This window comes from Mesocricetus auratus, unplaced genomic scaffold (assembly GCF_017639785.1).
Source record: "Mesocricetus auratus isolate SY011 unplaced genomic scaffold, BCM_Maur_2.0 Super-Scaffold_100010, whole genome shotgun sequence".
In the NCBI taxonomy this organism is placed as follows: Eukaryota; Metazoa; Chordata; class Mammalia; order Rodentia; family Cricetidae; genus Mesocricetus; species Mesocricetus auratus.
In genome coordinates, this window is record NW_024429194.1 from 68,557,794 (window position 1) to 68,571,828 (window position 14,035).

The 14,035-nt window shown below is 41.4% G+C and overlaps 1 protein-coding gene across 4 annotated transcripts in view; it reads left to right on the forward strand.

Annotated features, from left to right (window-relative positions):
- Positions 1 to 14,035, forward strand: part of Slc38a4 (solute carrier family 38 member 4) — an 86,178-nt gene that overhangs the window by 27,216 nt on the left and 44,927 nt on the right. The window lies entirely within an intron of this gene.

The window sequence follows — 14,035 nt, forward strand, 5'->3', positions numbered from 1 at the left end:
TAGGTAATCTCACCTAAGGGTTGGAGTTCCAGTGCTTCGGCATTGTGGTTGCTGCAGAAGCATCCAGTTGACAGTAATAACTGGACAGGACTGCCTTGTTCTGGTCCAGGAAACAATGACTCCACTCTCTGACTTTCTAAGGAATTTCATTGCAACAATACACTTTGGAAGCATGTTGGGCATTTTATTGGCACATGCTGCTTTGCTGTCACTTAATTATCCTTTCTGTAAACAGTTCATACTCTCCTGTCACTTACCTACATTGGTAGACTCACTGAAGCTTAAGCAGACAGGACTGGATACCTTCCTCCTATTTTTTCTGAGAATCATTCTCCCCTACTTCCTCTCTCCCCCTCTCTCCTCCCACCACGTGCTGGAGACTGACAACAGGCCTTGTACAAGCTAGGCTTAACACTGGTCCCCAGAGCCTTATCTCCAGCCCCCGGTTTTCTGTGGTAGTTTACATCTGATACACGTTAACACAGCATCAAAACCAGGAAGTTGGTATTGGTAGGATGGGTGTGGTCATTTCATCACACACATAGATCTGTGCGACTATAACCAGTCAAGATATAGAACTTGCGTGGCTCCAAAGATGTGGCCACATTATGACAGTGAAGTCCATCTTTTCCTCCCCGAAGCCCCTGGGAACTAGGTATTTTCTGTTGTTTACTTTGTCACCTAAATGGAACCATCCTGTATGTTGTATGTTCTTCTCGAGATTGATTTAGTCTTCTTTATACACTGCTCTTAAGATCCATTCAAATTGCTATATAAACCAGTAATTTTATTGTTTTCATTGCCAAACAGTGTTCCGGGTACTTATAATGGTGCCACATAACACAAAGCAAAACAAAACCCTGTGAGCTTTCTAGTGTAGCACATCAGTGGGAGCTGCGGATGCTGAAGGGAGAGAGACCATTTTCCAATAGTGCCCAGAAAAGGTGAGGTCCCTCCTACCTTCAGTCAGCACCCACCAGAAAGCTGTGCACCCTCAGAGGGGAAGGGGAAGGTATCCAATACTGCCCCAGAGAATCTGGGTTTACACCTTTGAGTTTTTAGAGCTCCACACGTAGACTCCAAACTGCTGTCAAGTCATAGACTAATTCCGGGGGTCTTACCCAACTTGCCTCTGTGTGATTGCACTTTCCCAGCCAGGGACTCTGTCATGATAGTTTATGTCACCAGATAAATGTTCCTCAGTTTACACCTTGTGGAGGAGGCAGGGTGGCAGAGTGGTGATTGCACAGACTAAACATGGCAGACTTCACCACTTGTGTAATATGTAAGTCCTTTCACCTGCAAACCTGCCCTGTCTTTACCTTCCACACTGTCCAGTTTTTTTTTGTCTTATTTTTGTTTTATTTAAAGTAAACATTTAGGTGCTGGTCATTTTGCACTGCTCTTCTGGATTGTAATTACTGAGGTGTGTGTCTGAGTATACCCTGTGTGCATATGTGTTTCTGTAAGTGTGTGTGTCTGTGTCTTTCTCTCTCTGTGTATATCCATGTGTGTGTGTCTCTCTGTGTGTATATCCGTGTGTGTGTGTGTGTCTCTCTCTTTGTATATCTGTGTGTGTGTATCTCTCTCTCTCTCTCTCTCTCTCTCTCTGTGTGTGTGTGTGTGTGTGTGTGTGTATGAGATCTCTCTCTGTGTGTATGGTCAGGAGACCCTCAACCTTGGAAGGGTAGTTACCCCAGTCTCACAGTCTTGCTGCAGTGAGCACCTGTGGTAAGTCAGGGACTGAACAAAAGACCCACTGAATCTTGATTTTCCTGTCTCTTGTGCTCAGTGTTTTACTTATTTGACTAACAATGACAATCATTAAGAAGACAAGATAAGAAATGCAAATATATTGACCACCGTCCTAACATTGCAGGCTTTGTGTTTTCTTGAGCACACTGGGAATGGAAGTTGGTTTTTCTTTTAGAGCATTTTATCTAAAGAAAAGAAAAAGAGCTTTCTGAAGTCAACCTGAAAATTCAGTTGCTACATCCATGTGGACAGAAATCAAACATAGGCTGTGAAATTGTTGTAATTTAAAATCAGCGGCTCGAGAGAAAGAAAGACACCATATACCAGGGTTCAACCAGAGGGTTTCTTTTTGTTTTGGAAAAGGGAACCTATAAAGGGGAAAGGGAAGGGGGGACCAACATCGGAGGACAGGAGCAGCAGGAGAAAGGGAGGGAGGGAGGGAGGGAGGGAGGGAGGGAGGGAGGGAGAGAGAGAGAGACAGACAGACAGAGAGACAGACAAAGAGAGAGACAGAGAGAGACAGAGAGAGACAGAGAGAGACAGAGAGAGACAGAGAGAGACAGAGAGAGACAGAGAGAGACAGAGAGAGACAGAGAGAGACAGAGAGAGACAGACAGAGAGACAGACAGAGAGACAGACAGAGAGACAGACAGAGAGACAGACAGAGAGACAGAGAGACAGACAGAGACAGAGACAGAGGGGTAGCGAAAGAGAGAGAGAGATAGAGACAGAGAGAGACAGAGAGAAGGGGGAGCAAGAGAAAGAGAGGGAGGGAGGGAGAGAAAGAGAGAGGAGGATGGGAGTTGGGCAGGGCCCTTTTAAAAGGGAACATAGTGAATGTGCACAGGTGGTGCTCTTAGTGGCTACAGCTGAGGATCCTGCAGATCCTGTCAGAACCCCAAGGACAGGTCAGTACAATGCCTGAATACTAACAATAATTACTTTTAAGTAATTAAAATTAGGATACTATCTTGATATCCACACTTTGAAGAGGGAAACAAAATATAACGATTCTTTATACCAAAATTCCTTCAAAGTTTGAACTTCTTAAAACTGGCAGCTAAAATCAACCTTGGCCAAATGCCAGCATTCCATTTCAGGCAAAGTAGACCCTTATTGTTTTGGCAAAAATGAGGTCAGTCTTTGGATACCATTTCTTCTGCTGGGACCCCAACTTTCTCCCCAAAGTCAAAGGGTTCTTCTCCACTCAAGCTTTTTCTCCACTGGCCCAGCCCATGCTGAGCTCTCGAGTTCTGTTCCACACACCACAGAGGCATAGACCCTGTTATATGATTGGTTATGGTTTGGATCTTAGGTCCCCTCCCCATTTCCCAGAAGGCCCAGGGGCTAATGGCTTTGTTGAAGCATGTTATGGCTATTTCAAGGTGGGTCTGGTGGAAGCCCACAAAGGGGACATTGCAGCCTCAGCTTCTTTGGGCCTCTTTATTCCCTGACTTCTTGGAACCAAGCATCTTTACCACACCATGTTCTTCTGCCTCAGCTCAGCCCAAGGCAAAGGGAAAGGAGGGCATTTTTTAAAACCCCTAGAACTCCGAGGCAAAATGAATTTTCCCATCGTTTAAGTTTATTGTCTTGGGTAATCTTGACATTTTGATGGAAAGTTGGCTAACCACACAGCATCCAACACAAGTAGGTAGGTACCTGGGTCGCTGCTCTCATCTGTCTCAGTTTTGGGGTAAGTGATTCAATCTTTGTGAGCATCAGTTGCCTCCCTTATAAGTTGGGTAAGAGGACTACCAGTGTTAGCTTTTACTCAGCACAATGCTGGGCTGAGAGGCAATATCATTGTCATTTTTATGATTTCTTTAGTTATAAGAGCTTTTCAGATGAGGTGGCCATCTTTAAAGGGCTAACAGGCTATGGACTTGAAAAGAAGATGGAGAGCTCAAAACATGACTATTAGGCCTTCTGTGTCTCCCTCTCCATCACGACAAAAAACAGGGCCTTTCTGTATTTACTGGTGGGCAATGTTGCTCATCCATATGCATGGGATGATGCGTACTGAGTTTTGGACAAGAAGTAAATCACAGCTGGGATTCTGTAACGACCTAGGCTCTGGCTTCAACCAGAAGTGAAGAGGCATTCAAAAGTGAAATGTCCCTTCAGCCTGTTAACAGGTTTGATCAGTAAAATACGAAATTATTATGTTTTCTGCTGCCAACTATGCTTTTCTACCAGTTGGTTGGAATTTCACTGAGCACAGCTTTGGTCAACCCCAGGGTGTGTCTAGTAGTGCTCTTATTGGCGACATTGACAACATGAATAACCCTCCCATGCTCTGAGTCACAGACCTAAAGGTGATTCGTTTAGGTCACAGCATACTTTTAAATAAAACCTCAGTGCTTTAACCAACAGAGGAAAATTTGAGGAGAGGGCTGCAGTCCCCCTTGCGCTGTGCCTTATATAATCTCTCTTTGTTAAGAGACTGGAAGTCTGTGTTTACCCATCTGTCAACATAACATCTCCCCAAGATGTCCCCAAATTCCAGTTATTGAGTGGGGTCCACGTGGATATATATGAATTTCATGATGCCATTATTGCTGTTGTTAGTGTGTGCGCATGCGTGTGAGTGCAGGTGCGTGCTCATGATGTGGTTTGAGTGTGGAGGTGAACAGATGTCTCTGAGGACTTGCTCCTGTCTTCTCCACCATGTAGCTCTTTGGGATTGAGTTCCAGTTGCCAGGCTGGTCCAGCAGCCTCCCTACCTGCTTAGCTAGCTCTCTGGCACTCATGATCTTATATATAGGAAAATTCTAAATATTCTGAAAAAAAAGTGTTACAACAAATAAACAATTTCCATAAAGTTACAGGCTGAAGAGTCAGCATATGCACATTAGCTGTTAACTACACTATATGTAATATCCCAAAAGGAAGGTAACAACCGCAGAAGTAGTAGCAACAACAAATGGCCCTTACAACAGCACTTGAGTATTTAGGTATAAAGTTAGGCAGGTAGGCCAAAGGCTTGCACATAGAAAACTAGAAAACATTGATGACAAAAGTTGAAGACAACAAGTAAATGGGAACATAGCCTGGTTTCATAGATGGGGAGCTCAATGTTACTAAAATGTCGTAGTACCCAAAGTGACAGAGTCAACACTGCTCCTCTCAAATTCCCACCTCCTTAAAAACAAACAACAACAAAAAGAAAAGCCAGATAGAAATAGAAAAAAAAATCCTGAAATTTTATATGGTACCACAAAAACCTCAAAATAGCCTAAGTGACCTTCAGAGAGAACAAAATTAGAGACATCATACTTCTTGATTTTAAATGTTTTGCAAAGTGTAAGTAATTAAGACTGTGTGATATTGGCCATGCAGATAGATAGCCACATAGATCAACAGACTAGAACAGAGATCCCAGGGTTAAATCATGCAATATGCTTGATTGATTCTCAACAGGACTGATAATGATAGACCCTGGAAAAGAGATTTCCTCTTCAATAAGTAGTGTTGGGGAAAGTTGGCAACTACACAGTAAACAATAACATTGTGATCCCATCTCATAACATACACCCTCAGAATGACTTAAAATCATGACTGTACAGTATGAATATAATTATATTCTCCTGTAATTTGGGAAAAAACATAGGTTAAAGGTTTTGTTTTGTTTTTGTTTTTTGTTTTTTGTTTTTTTTTTTACCTTGGCCTTGGCAATGGCATCAGAAGCACAGGGAGGAAAAAATGGGGGAAAAAAAAAACAAACCAGAACTACATCAACCTAAGAAGTACCTCTGCACAGCAAAGGGCATGAGAGAATAGGGAAATGCAGAATGGGAGAAAATGTTTGCAAACTACGTGTCTCATACATGTGAGACTACATAACAGAAATAGTCCAGCTGAAGATGGGTCAAAGACTTGAGCAGACCATTCTTGAAGGGTGGCGCACGTCAGGCTAGCAGCTCCATGAAGATGCCGATCTACCTACTCATCAAGAAAACACAGAAACACGGTGAAGTCCTGCATCACACCGCTCAAACAGCTGATTCAGAAGGAAAACCCAGAAGATGGCAAGTACTGGCAAGGATACGAAGAAAGGGAGACTTGGTCATTGCTGTTAATGATATGAAAGTTAGGCAGGGCTTCCCCCATACTTAAAATCAGCCTCGTGTGTTACTCAAAAGCCCTACTTCTTAGTATTTATTCCAAAGGATTGGGATCATGAACTCAGATGGGTAGCTGCATGCTCATTTTCATGGTGGTAGTGTTTGTACTAACCAAATTATGAGACAACCTGTTTGTCCATGGGCAGGTGAGTGGTGGAAGAAAATTGTCTTCGTGTAAGATTATATCTTCTTCAGAGTGCCACTTTGACAGCGTAGAGGGTACTGTGCTAAATGAAGCATTCCCAGTGCTCAAGGCAAATCCTGCAGCTTCCACTTGTACGAGGTAACTAAGATGATTCAAGACATTAGCTGTAGAACATACCAGAGGATTCCTAGGAGATATGGGGAGGGGAAATGTCAGGGTCTGATCAAATGATTAGAAGTTACAGCTCTGCAAGACTGAAGCTCTGCTCGTACAGCTTTGCACCTGCAGAACCCTGTAAGAATAATTAAGATGTCGTCACACTTTAAATGAATCAGCCCTTGCTTGATATTAGCAAACATTCAGAGTGTTCAGATATCCCTGACAATCATTCTCCTCCACCCCACTATACCCCCACCTCCAAACCCCCGCCCCGGTTCAATCCTTAGTTCCTTTGAGTGAGAATCCAAGCAGGGCTCTTGGTTGATGTTCCTCTTGGGTCTCTTTGAAGACACCCCCACCCCCAGAAAGCAGTTTATTTGATGATGGGACTTAGTGATTTATCTTATAGCATTATTATCCACATTTTAAGGAAAAGATAGAATTTGCTTTTCTTTAGCTTGTTACCTGGAGGCCATTCAGTCTATAATTCTAATTGTTTTGCCCAACGTCTTTCCTACCTGAAGCGTGTGATTCTCTTGACACTTCTTTCTCCAGGATGCAGCTGACCGGGAGTGCACTTTGAGTCAGGTTTCAAAATGTTCACCAGAGGTGTTTGTTCAACTTTCCCCAAAGATTGCAAAACATAACCAATAAATGCAAGGTGTTATTTGGGCTTAAGACTTGTCCCATGTGGCCATGTTTTAAAAGCCCTCTTATTAGTGATATGAACTGAAACAATTATCCTGAAAATAGAGAATATATAATAACATGAGGGGGAATGGTGCTTTAGATGGAGTAAGAATGGCCATGGTTAATTGCACCATGGTAGACCCTACATAAAAGCACCATATTTTATACTATCCACTTTTACACAGTTTGAAAATGCTCACACTTAAAAAAGTAAAGCTGAGTCACACCACATTATCCAAATTAATGAGGCATTTTGGGAACCTATAGTTTTGCCAAGGATTGTTAAAAAAAAATCATGCCTAAGGAGCAATGAACGGTCTTTCTCACACTGCAAGCTTGTTTTGCCTAAAAGCAAGTCAGATTTCACCTCTGAAATAAGCATATAAATATATTGAGATGAAGAAATGGCCTGGAGTAGGTAAGACTAAGACTCACACATAAGTGGCTCAGGGGTTTTGTTGCGGGTTCTCCTTCAGTTCAGGGGGCTTTTGGATGAAGGTTTTGGAGGTGTAGCAGTTGCCCAGGGGTAGGGCTTCAGGTTGGTGAGGAGAGAGCAGACTGTACTGAGGTGTAGGATTGGCCTTTTGTGTCCTGGAATGCCATTTTTCACATTCAAAATAAGAGATCTGCCTGGAGAGGCAAAGGAACAAAAATCTACCTATCCAGGCCTAGTGGGTTAATTAAAAGTTTCCAGAAACCAACTTAGTCCTGTTCCCGGACTCACATCTGGAGGGAGGATAAGCAAGAAACAACAGCTCTAACCTGTAAGATCAGTGTAGCATCAGGGGCTGGGGGATGAAAGCTCAGCTCAGCCTTAGAGTGCTTGCCTAGCCTAGCAAAAGCCCTGGGTTCAACCTTACCATTAAAAGCAGACAGAAAATGGATAACAGGTCCACAACCCAAAAGTGTTTCCCAGTGTAAACCTGCCATTGTCAGAGCTCTGGGCAAGAGAAACTAGAAACTTTATTGAGCGAGAGATGGGAAAATAAATTACTTGTGTTTAATTATTGCCATATTGAAGTTGGTAAAAAACAAAACAAAACAAGACAAATTCTGTAATTCTGTCTCTAATGTCTCAGGAATTTGAGGCTCAAATTCCTCTGCACTGTGACTTCCTACAAAGTCACTCAAAAAAAAAATCTCAAAATGATAAAGAAACAACTCACCTGATAAGACACGCACGCACACCAGAATTTTAATTTCCATCTCTGTGAAATTTTTTATTTTGTAAATCATTAGAACAGTGGTGAATGAAAATACATGTAGTTTTTATGATGATTCCTTTATTCTTCACCAAAATTGACTGGGGGGAAGGGGAAACCTGCAGCAATTACATGTGAAGAGGTCAGCTGTGGGGGGGTGGGCAGGGTGGGACGGTGGGGTGATGCTGAGCTGCTTACTAAAAATGAAAGGGATAATAAAGATTTAAAAATCACAGGGTCTGATAGTAAAATATTACTATACTATATACACATTTCTATTCTGCAGAATATACCAGTTTACACATATAAACTAAACTGTATTTATATGTTTCTTTACAAATATTCTTCTTATCTTAGAAATGCACATGTTTGAGTTGCTGGTGTTGCTATGACAAGCTCATATATATATTTAAAAACCAGGCCAGAGTAAACAGATATAACAGCAACCAAAGCCATTAGATGGTTGGGCACTCTGCTTATGAATACATTGTTTTTCAAGCTCTAAAGGGTTAACTGTTCAAGATGTTAATCCTGCCAATGGCTGGGTGTTTTTAAAGAGCTTATCGGGAAAGCCATTTGTCCCAAGGATCTGTTAACATTCTAAGTGTCAGAAGTTGGGGAATGATTCATGAAATGTTGGCCTGAAGGCCTGAGAGTTAAACTTGCCATCTGGATTTTAGCCAAGGATGTGGAATGAAATGTTTGAGTTGGAATCCAGTCATTTTATGTTCAGTCAGTAATCTGAATCAAGAGTCGCCTACTATTTAGGAGTAGCTTGATTCTCTTTTAAAATATTCGGTTCAATGCCTGTTACTTTACATTGTCCATACAGAGTTAAGCTACATGGTCAACAATAACTGATAGGCATTTAGTTTTTACTGTATTTACCTCAGTCTGTCTTACAATATTTTTACATAAATCATTTCATTACTGCAGACACACAGAGTGGAGAGAGTTGGGAATAGTTTCAGTAACCACTTAGAATTCTTTACTAAGTCATTTTTGCTCTGCAGAATTCACGAATGGTATCTCATCTGTATTTCATAGGTGATTATTCTCAAGCAACATTAGCTCATGTAACATACTTGTGCATTAATGGGTCTTGCACTGGGCTTGTCCCATTACAACCACACCAAAGGTGGGTGGGACCAAGGAAGATGGTTCGGCCTCCTTAAAGCTCAGCGTGCAAGTGACATGCATGTACTATGGCATTTAGAAAACGTGTCTTCATTCATCCTTAGATCTTGAAGTTTTTGTCAGACACAGTGAAAAGAATGATAACCCAAGCTAAACCAAACACACCCCATCCCCAAATTTGCTAGGATACGTGTGTGCTTAAACCCTGCTAAGGACAGGTTCCAGGGGGGATTTGCACCATGCACTGTTCTGTTTCACTTGGTGGTTAATATTAAACAAACACACATTGCAGCCCACGTCTTATTACAAGGTTGTTTTCGGAGGTTCTGTGGGTCAGGGCCAACGCCTGTCCTTTTCCAGCTTTCTGACAGTGCTGATCAATAGCTTAACAAGTGAGCCAGAGTCCACGGAGCAGCAGCAAAACTTTCCAAGCTGCAGCTGACTCAATCCTATAATCAAATTGACAAACATCTCTTAACTCATATAAGCAAACAATAAACTACCTTGTTTAGTTAGAACACTAAAATGCCCGTTGTCTCCTTTAGCTCTCAAAGCACACTGGCATAAATTTGTCAAATCCAGTTAGAAAGACAAACCTGGGGGTCCAGAATATTTACAGGGTTTTGTTTACTTCAGAAATGCCTTTTGTTGTTTGTTTGTTTGTATTTTGATTTTTCCTTTTGTAAAAATGCAGTCTTGCTATGCAGCCCAGGCTGGCCTCAAACTTATGATATTCCTGCCTCCATCTAACCTTGGGATTATAGGTGTGTACCACCATGCCCAGATTAACAAAGCCCTACTAAACATGTGTATAGAGCATCAGCAATGTGGACAGTTCTTTAAATGCACTTACAAATATACAATCTTCCCCCCATGCCAGATGCCCATCTGAACACTGTACAGATGTTAGCTCAGTTAATACTCATAACAGAAGTGTGAGATAGGCATTATTGTTTCCTTTTATAGGTGAGAGAGCTGAGGCAAGGGAAAAGGCAAAGAAAAATGACAAACACCTTGCCCAAAGCCAGCTCTCTAATACGCCATAGAGATTGGAGTTAAGTCTAGGCAGGAAAATCCTGTGTGTGATCTGTGCTCTTGTAGAAGGTAGACGCATACACTGTGAGAGACTCCCTACAAACTGATAGCACAGCTAGTAATTGATGGAGAATTAGATTCTGAGTCAAATCCATATCCAGTGCGTCACACCGGCTTGAGTTAGCACTAAAACTGAAGAACTATGCTTGGCCATTCTGCTCCTGGGTGTGTCGGACACCATCTCCACTGGATTAAAAGTTTTAAACAGAGGGGGGTTCAAGCAAAAGCAGGGAACTTACTGGAAAAAATTTAAATGACCAGTCAGACAAAAGCCCAAGTCGGCATCCATTTGTTACCAGTCTCCTTATGTGGCATCCTGCAAAGGAGAATCAAAGAGAAACATATCAGGAGGTAGGCGTGCTTGCTAAGTAAGACATCACAGTTACTGAACACTTTATTTGTACGATTTGCTCAAGCATCACCTTTTAGGTGAATTTTAAAATGATTAAGATAAATTTAAATAAATGGAATTATAGATTCTTGTTTAAAGTTCAATTACCTAGGAAAGAACAGTCAGCTTTCTATAATTAAAAACTGATTCCTCCTGGAGAGATGGCTCAGAGGTTAAGAGCATTGACTGCTCTTTCAGAGGTCCTACGTTCAATTCCCAGCAGCCACATGGTGACTCACAACTATCTATAATGAGATCTGGTACCCTTTTCTGGACAGAACACTGTATAAATAATAAATAAATACATCTTAAAAAATGATTCCTATTTTAAAAACAAAACACATTAGAGTAGAAAACAACAACAACAAAAAAACCGGACTGATTCCTGAACACTTGCTATTAGTTCCTTATCAATACACAGGGAGTTTATGGTAAGATCAAAGTGGCAGGTGGTCAGCAGAAACCAGATGTGGACAGAGTTTCTTTCCAGCCAGGTCCCGCAGCCATTTACTCCCAAATAAACACACTGAGGATAATATTAATTATAAACTGTCTGACCAATGGCTCAGGCTTCTTATTGACTAGCTCTCTCTTAATTATTAACCCATTTCTATTAATCTATGTATCTCTACATGGTCTTGGCTTATTGGAGAATGCCCAGGCATCTTACCTTCCTTGTGGCTACATGGCATCTCCCCCTGAGGCTCCTCTCTGTCTCCCTCTTCTCAGCATTCTCCTAGTCTGGTAGCCCCATATATACTTCCTGCCTGGCTACTGGCCAATCAGCATTTGTTCATCAACCAATAAGAAAAACATATATTCATAGCATACAGAAGAATATCCCCCATCATCTCCTCTTTTCTGTCTAAATAAAAAGGAAGGTTTTAACTTTAACATAGTAAAATTATATATAACAAAACAGTTATCAAACAAGAACTATACTTAACAATATTTAGTGCATTAACTTTTGACAAAATTTAAAGAAAATATTCTATCTATCTTTGTGAGTCTAAAGTTTTATGAATAACTTGTCATAACTAGGAAAACCATAACCATAACTATCTGTCTTCAACTCCATCAAAGACCTCAGAAGGATAATATATAAACTCTAGAATTGACAAAGATATTGTCTCAACTCTTGTCCATGCCACCATCAAGTAGCTTGTAGCACACTTTTCTGTCTGTATGAATTAAAACTAAATCTGCCATGCAGCATGTTGTGCAGCTTGGATACGTAGCCTCTGTGTACTGTAACAGGAATCTGCCATGCTGTGTTCAAGCCCAACTTGCACCATGACCTGCATGAGACTGTGAGATTAGGAAGCCCAGTATGGCTCCATTTCTGTGTGTTCAGAACCCTTTTTAAGCTTTTGTCAGGTTTACATGGAAATCCTTGCCCCACATTTTGGGAGCTGTTTGTGGACTGAGTTTCTTTCCAGTCAGATCCCACAGACATTTAGTTCCAAATACACAGAGGCTTATATTAGTTATAAACTGTTTGGCCAATGGCTCAGGCTTCTTATTGGCTAGCTCTCTCTTGGCGGGAAAGACAGACTCATGCCCAAGATCACTTGCATCAGCACAGCTTCCAACTGTGCATTCTCTTGTTGTATCTGAATTCTTGAGCTCAGTGTGGTGCAGGTGGGTTAGATTTTTGTATTCATTGTTTCTAGTCGAATAACAACAAGAAGGCCTGGCATTCAAATTCCTGTGTGATCCTCCCATCTGTGTTTCAACACTGCAGATGTTTCTGGCAGCCAGTTGGATCTCTTGCCTCCTTAGAAGACGAATGCTGTGAGGTTACCTCCCTCTTACCTAATCAGAGCCTGCCTGCAGCCTGCTCTCCATGTAATCTCTCCTGACAACTCTTGTTTATTCCCTCAGTTTCAGCTGATCTGTCATCTCTTTCTAGAATGTTCGTCCTGTCCGTTTCAAGTCAAGCTGAGTACTATACTTTTTCTGCTCCAGTGGGCATTTCTCTGCCATGTTATGTCATCATCTCCTACTTCAGCAACAGATTTCTCTTAAGAGGACAGTCACGGGGTCTTTTATAACTCCTTATCACACACCACAGAAACTGATTATCTTGGGCCATCACAAAAAAAAAGTTATCTCCATTTTTGAACAGCATTTTGAGGCAAGGTGGAGTGCCACTTATAGACAGGAAGTCTAGACTTCCAGAAAGAAGTTGAAGGAGTATAATTTTATCTAGACTTGAATTTGTTCAGAGATGCTGTGTTGGTTGGTCCTTTGTCAACTAGAGTAATCTGGATAGAAGGGATCTCAATTGAGAAATTACCTCCATCAGATTGGCTGATAGATAAGCCTGTGAAGCATTTTCTTACTGGGTGATTAATATGGAAGGGTCCAATCCAGTGTCTGTGATGCCACCTCTGGATGGGTGGTTCAAGGCTGTATAAAAAAGTAGGCTCAACAAGTCATGAGGAGCAAGCCAGTGAACAGCACTCCCCCATGGCTTCTGCTTCGGTTCCTGCCTGCAGGTTCCTGCCCTGAGTTCCTGCCCTGAGTTCCTGACCTAGGTTTCTGCCTTAAGTCCCTGCCTTGCTTTTCTCCACTGTGGGCTCTAAGTTAAAACCTGTTCCTCTTCCAGATTGTTTTTGGTCACTTGCTTATCACAGCCACAGAAGTTACAACAGGACAGATGTGCATTCAAGTAAATATTTTCTTAAAGTTTGATAGCCAGGTATCTAAAATATTCTCATTAAAAGTAGAGGGTGTGTGTGTGTGTGTGTGGATGATGCCAGGGAGTGATGAACCATTTTTGAAAAATCTCTGAGATGGACTCCTTGGTTTTGGCTATTTTTGTTTATGATTATCTTTATTGTTTTTCTGAAAACAAAAGTAGCCCATATTTTCTAAAGGTCCATCAAAGTATCAGTGAGACAAAATGAATATTAACTACCTTTCCACATACTAGAAATAACACTTGATATTCATCATTTCTGACATCTTCGCATATATTTTATGTTACATTTATAAAGCTTTTGAAGAATTATTATTATGTGTATATGTGTGTGTGTTCACACAGATGTGTTTGGGTTCCTGAAGATGCCTGAAGAGGGCATTGGGTTCTTCAGAGCTGGACTTAAAGTTGGTTATGAGTCATTCAGTGTGGGTGCTGGGAACCAAACTCAGGTCCTCTGGAGGAGCAGCAAGTGCTCTTACCACTGAGCCATCTCGCCAGCTCCTGCATTTATAAATTTTAGAATAACATTAGGGACATAACGTGGTATTTATTTATTAGATCTTGCCTTCTATAAGTTATAATTTGCCCTTTTTCTGAACATACAATTTGAATGGTGGCTGACATGTA